Raw genomic sequence first — 6,701 nt, 5'->3', positions numbered from 1 at the left:
GACCCTTCAAAGTGTCTAGAAAGGAGGGTGTGGGCAGAGATTGGGTACTGAGTGGATGAGAATGGCAACTGATACTCATCTCACTGGAGTTATGACAGGCACATTTTTGCTAGGGATAGATTTATTTTTTCCCTTTTTCAGTTTGGTTTCTCACTACCATTGTGAAAGATGAGACACATCATGGGATGGCTATACTATAATGGAGTGATGAAAATGAAAGCGTATGAAAAACAACTGTGCTCCCAATATTGGTTTGCTTCTGCTTCTGGTTTTATTTTGTTTGTGTTTGAAATGTTGGTTGGTTTTCAGGCCCTCCATTTTGGGGAAAAGGAAGATAGATTCTTCTTCTTCCCTCTACAGGGATCCAAGGAAGTGGGTAGCATAGCCTAAGAGTAGTGGTGTGATTCAGCCTTCTGCCTGGATCCTTTCCCGTTTAGTGGAGACACCAAGAGAGCGGAGAAAAAGGGCGGAAGATAGAAGGGGCCAGAGAGTTTTCCTTGGTGTGCCCAGTGGACTTTATAAAAAAAGCTACTTGTTTACTTCTTATGGTGATAAATTTGTGACTATGGCTAAGTCCAACAATTGTGCAATCAAGGATTGTAGAGAAACAAATTCTATTCACCACAGCTAGAGAAAACTAGGGCAGTGTATGCAAATAAAGCTCTTTGTTAATGCCTATTGTTGTTTTTATTTGGCAGTAAAATTTCTACTGTAAATAAACTGAGTTGTTTATGAAGATAGCCTCTTAGGGCTTGCAATATTGGCCTGAAAAATCCACTGAAAGGGAAAAGAGAAGGGATAAAAGATGAAACTCAAACCTGCTTATCTGATGGTAAGGTGAGCCATCCTGCCATGAGATCTGGCTGGAAAGTAAGCAGGACCTATTTTATCTCAGTTACCCCAGTCTTTGGCACATAGAGAACTTGTTTTATTGTGCCTCACATGCAGATACTACGATTTTTATAATTTTAAAACATTTTATAAATTTTTATAAAAAGTTTGTGACAACCTTGCTTCAGGCAAGTCTGTTGGTGCCATTTTTCTAACAGCTCACTTTGTGTGTCTGTGTCACAGTTTGATAACTTTCACAATATTTCAAACTTACATAATGCTACTGCACACTACACTATGGTGTTGTTGTTAGGTGCCATCGAGTCAGTACTGACTCATAGCGACCCTATCCACAACAGAACAAAACACTGTCCAGTCCTGGGCCAACCTCACAACTCACAATTGTTGGCGTACTTGAGCCCACTTTGCTAGTCCATCTTGCTGGGGGTCTTCCTCTTTTTCTCTGACCCTCCACCATACCAAACATGATATCCTTCTCCAGCGACTGGTCCCTCCTGACAATATGTCCGAAGTGTGAGACATGAAGTGTGGCCATTCTGGCCTCCAAGGAACACTCTGGCTGCACTTCTTCCAACACAGATCTGTTTGTTCTTTTGGCAGCCCATGGCACTTTCAATATTCTCCAAAACCATAACTCAAAAGCACCAGTTCTTCTATGGTCTTTGTTATTCACTGTCCAGCTTTCGCATGCATATGACATAGGTTATTGAAAATACCATGGCTTGAGTCAGGCGCACCTTAGTCCTCAAGCTGACATCTTTGCTCTTCAACACTTTAAAAAAGGTCTTGTGCAGCAGATTTGCCTAATGCAATACGTCATTTGATTTGACTGCTGCTTCCATGAGTGTTGATCGTTGATCCAAGAAGAATGAAGTCCTTGACAACTTCGCTCTTTTCTCCATTAGTAAGAATGTTGTTTATTGGTCCAGTGGTGAGGATTTTTTGTTTTACATTACAGTATACTGTAAGCAAAGCTTTTGCATGCACCAGAAACAAAAAACTTGAGTCACTTTTTTGCTATAGTTACTTTTTTTGTGAATTGTGATCAAAACCAAACCTGTAGTATCGCCAACGTATACCTGCAGATCGTACTGATTTCAAAATCTGCTGTTTGAATCAATTCCTACTCAGTGATCTTATAGGACAGAGTAGGACTGCTCCTTGGGGTTTCTGAGACTGAACCTTTTCAGGAAGAGAGGGCCTCATCTCTCTCCCACACATACAGAAAATAGCGACTGGTATTTCTGGCTTTTCCAGTACTCTTTGTGTTTGTTTGTTTGTTTTTTTGTCTTAAGTCACTGAGACTTGTGAGGAAAGTCATTTTATGCCAGACTTCTAATCAGTTTAATAGATCTATATTGTAGTTAGGTGCCCTCAAGTCGGTACCACTCAGAGCAAAATGATGCACAGCAGAACAAAACACTGCTGGGTCCTGCACAAACCTCACAATTATTGCTACACTTGAGCCCATTGCAGCTGCCACTGTGCCAGTGCATCTCATTGGGGGTCTTCCTCTTTATCAATAACCCTCCATTTTACTAAGCATGATGACCCGGTGGGTGTGAGCCACACACAGTCCTTGCAGCTCCTACTGACGTTATGGTCCAGTGCTTATCCTACAGTGCCACATCAGGACTCCTAAAAGCTTCATATCAGTCAAAACAAGGCCAGAGCAGACCGTGGAACAGACCTTCAATTGCTCATATGCAGGTTCAAGTTGAAGCTGAAGAGAAAGTCCACAAGAGCCAAAATACTATCTTAAATATATATCACCTGAATTTAAGAGATCTCAAGAACAGATTTGATGCATTAGACACTAATGTTAAAAAACCAGAAGAGTTGTGGGATGACATCATGAACGTCATATATAAAGAGGACAAGAAAGAAAAGACAAAAACAGAAGTTAGAAGAGACTGAAACTTGCTCTCCAGCATAGAGATGCTAAAGCAAATGGCAGAAGTGAGGCGGTACAAGAGCTGAACAGAAAATTTCAAAGGGCAATTTGAGAATACAAAGTCAAGTATAATGAAATGTGCAAAGCCCTGGAATTACAAAATCAAAAAGGAAGAACACTCTCAGCATTTCTCAAGCTGGAAGAACTAAGGGAAAAAATCAAGCCTGAAGGATGCTGTGGCAAAATACTGAATGATGCAGAAAGCATCAAAAATGGAAGGGAGACACAGAGTCACTGTACAAAAAAGAAATGGTCTGTGTTCAACCATCTCAAGAGGTAGCATATGATCTAGAGCCTATGGTGCTGAAGAAAGAAGTCCAAGATGCTCTGAAGGCATTGTTGAAAAACAAGGCTCCAGGAACTGACAGAAAACAAATTTAAATCTTTCAGCAAACTGATGTAGCACTTGAGGCACTGATTTATCTATATCAAGAAATTTGGAAGACAGCTACCTGACCAACTAATTGGAAGAGGTATTTGTGCCCATTCCAAAAACAGGTGACCCAATGGAATGTGGAAATCTTTGGACAATATCATTAATATAAAATGAAAGTAAAAATTTTCTAAAGATGATTCAAAAATGGCTGTTAAAGTACATCGACAGGGCACTGTCGAAGGTTAAAGCCATATTCAGACCAGGACATGAAGCAAGGGCTATCATTGCTGACAGCAGATAGATCTTGGCTGAAAGCAAAGAATACCAGAAAGATAGCTGTGCTTTTTTACTATGCAAAGGCTTTCGACTTTGTGGATTATGTATTCTGGAACACTTAATTGTGCTCCGGAACCTGTACATAGACCAAGAGGTAGTCATTCAAACAGAATAGTGGGATATTGAATGGTTTAACATCAGGAAATGTGTGTGTCAGCGATGTATTCTTTCACTATACTTATTCAATCTGTATGCTGAGAAAATAGATTATATGAAGAAGAACGTGGCATCAGGATTGGAGGAAAACATTAATAACCAATGATATGTAGATGATACAACCTTACTTGCTGAAAGCAAAGAGGACTTAAAATACTTGCTGATGAAGATCAAACATCACAGCCTTTGGTATGAGTTGCACATCAGTGTAAAAAAAAGAAAAATCCTCACCACTGGACCAATAAACAACATGATAAAAGGAGAAAAAATTGACATCAAAGAATTCATTTTGCTTGGCTTCACTATCAACACTCAATGGAAGCAGCAGTCAAGAAATCAAATGACACATTGCATTAGGTAAATTTGCTGAACAAGACCTCTTTAAAGTTTTCAAGGGCAAAGATGTCAGTTTGAGGACTAAGGTGTGCCTGATCCAAGCCATAGTATTTTCAGAAGTCTTATATGCATGTGAAAGTTGGACAATGAATAAGGAAAACCGTACAAGTATTGAGGCATTTGAGTTACGCTGTTAGAGAAGAATATTAAAAGTACCATGGAGAGGCTACCCAAAATGGAACTAGGGATGGGGGGCTACAAAGGCAAGAAGTGACTGGCTTACAAGCTTTCAAGAGGGAACCTAGATCCAAAGGGCACGGAGGAAGGTAGAATCTCCAGTGAGTAGTATTCAATCTGTCTAGGCGGGGTTGATGCAATGAAATGCAGACAGGTCTCTTGTGATACAATATTGAATAATTGTTATCAGGACTGATTGTGAGGGTTGGAAATGTAAAGGTAGACATTTTATAGCAAGAAGGGGAGTGATTAACTTTTCAGTCTAGGAGTGGAGGTCCCTAGGACCATCAAGGGAGAAGAGCAGAGAGCGGGACCCTACCTAGAGAAGCAGTGATGCCTGAAATGGAGCCAGAGATGATGACGTGGAGTGATAGACTTTAGATCCAGAGAGGGAGAGCGACTGTGTGCTGAAGACCTGGGGGGTACGGGGGAAGGATTGCATGGAGGGGATTGTAACCACGGCAATGAGAGACAATATATGATAGAATGAATGTAAAACTAATGTCCTCCCATGTAAACTATCACATAATTCACAATAAAACATTAAAAAAACAAAAAAACAGCAAAACCAAAAAAAAAAGAAAAGAAAGCACTCAACAACAACAACAAAAGTACCATGGAGTGCCAGACGAACAGACAAATCTGTGTTGGAAGAAGTACAACCACAGTGCTCCTTAGAAGCCAGGATACCCAGACTTCATCTCATACTTTGAACATATTATCAGGAGGGACAAGTCCCTGGAGAAGGGCATCATGGTTGGTAAAGTGGAGAGTTTTATTGACAATAATTCAGAAGTGGCTATAACAGTACATCACTGCAGAAACTCAAGCCGGATTCAGAGGAGGACATGGAACTAGGAATATCATTGTTGATGGCAAATACATCTTGGCTGAAAGCAGAGAATACAAGAAAAGTGTTTACTTGTGCTTCATTGACTGTACAAAGGTTTTCAACTGTGTGGTTCATGACAAACTATGGATAAAAATGAAAAGAATGGGTATTTCACAACATTTGATTGTGCTAATGAGGAATCTGTATGTAGACCAAGAACAGAACAAATGGATACTGAATGATTTAAAATCTGGAGAGGTGTGCACCAGGGTTATATTCTTTAGCCATACTTATTCAATCTGTATGACAACCAAATAATCTGAGAAACAGGATTATATAAAGATGAGCATGGCATCAAGATCAGAGGAAAACTCGTTAATAATCTGTGATATGCAGATGATACCACCTTGCTTTCTGAAAGTGAAAAGGACTTACAATATTTGCTGATGAAGATCAAAGAACACAGCCTTCAATGTGGCTTGTACCTCAATATAAAGAAAATATTTCTCACAACTGGATAAACAAATAACATTATGATAAATGGAGAAAAATTGAAGTTGTTAAGACCTCATTTAGCTTGGATTCACAATTAAATCAAATGAAGCAACAGTCAAGAAATCAAAGGACATATTGCATTAGGCAAATCTGCACAAGACCTTGTTAAAGTTTTCAAAGAGCTAAAGATAATAGTTTGAGGACTATGGTATCTGACAGTTGGGCAATGAATAAGGAAAACCCTAGAAGAATTGATGAATTTGAGTTATGGTTTTGAAAAAGAATATTCAAAGTATCATGGACTGCCAGAAGAACAAACAAATCTGTATTGGAAGAAGTACAGCCAGAATGCTTTTTAGAAGCCAAGATGATAAGACTGTCTCTCAGGAGGGATGAGTCCTTGGAGAAGGCATTATGCTTGCTAAAGTGGAGGGTCAGCAAAAAAGAGGAAGCCCCCCAACAAGATGGAGTGGCAACAGCAATGGGCTTACGTGTAATAACAATTGTGAGGATGGCACAGTTTTTCATTCTGTTGTTCTTAGGCTATGAGTAGGAACTGAGTTAAAGGCACCTCACAACAACAGGAATTTGACAGTGTGGGGATTCCAGGCCCAATGGACAAGCAACACTCCCAGCAATTCTTTCTTGATGGTAGTAGCTCCCTTTCTCTGGTCACATCTCTCCCTTTTTATCTACGTAAGATAAAATATGTTGTAGGTCACACCCTGGGAATCTCCTTTATTTGGGATCAGTGTTGTAATTGGATTAAGGGTATTGCACTTATTTATTTATCACATCTGATCACATCATGGTAAAGCATCACATAGCAACCAAACCAGTAAGACTTATGACCCAGTCCAACTGGCACATATTTTGAGGGGATATAATTCAATCTATGAAACTGATTTAATTAAGGGAGGGGATCTGTGTTGTGATAACTTGTTTCTTTATATGCTTTTCTATTTTCTTGTTTGGGATTTAGTTTTTTAGTTGGTGCCTTCCCTCTTTTTGTGTTAATTACCTTGAGTTGATTTCAACTCAAGGCAATGAAACAGTGGCCCTGGGAAGGTTTAATAAAATGGAACATAAACAGCAATCTTAAAGCAGAAGTTGTTGTTGTTAAGTGC

This window comes from Chrysochloris asiatica, unplaced genomic scaffold (assembly GCF_000296735.1).
Source record: "Chrysochloris asiatica unplaced genomic scaffold, ChrAsi1.0 scaffold00064, whole genome shotgun sequence".
In the NCBI taxonomy this organism is placed as follows: Eukaryota; Metazoa; Chordata; class Mammalia; order Afrosoricida; family Chrysochloridae; genus Chrysochloris; species Chrysochloris asiatica.
This window is presented reverse-complemented; position numbering follows the sequence as displayed.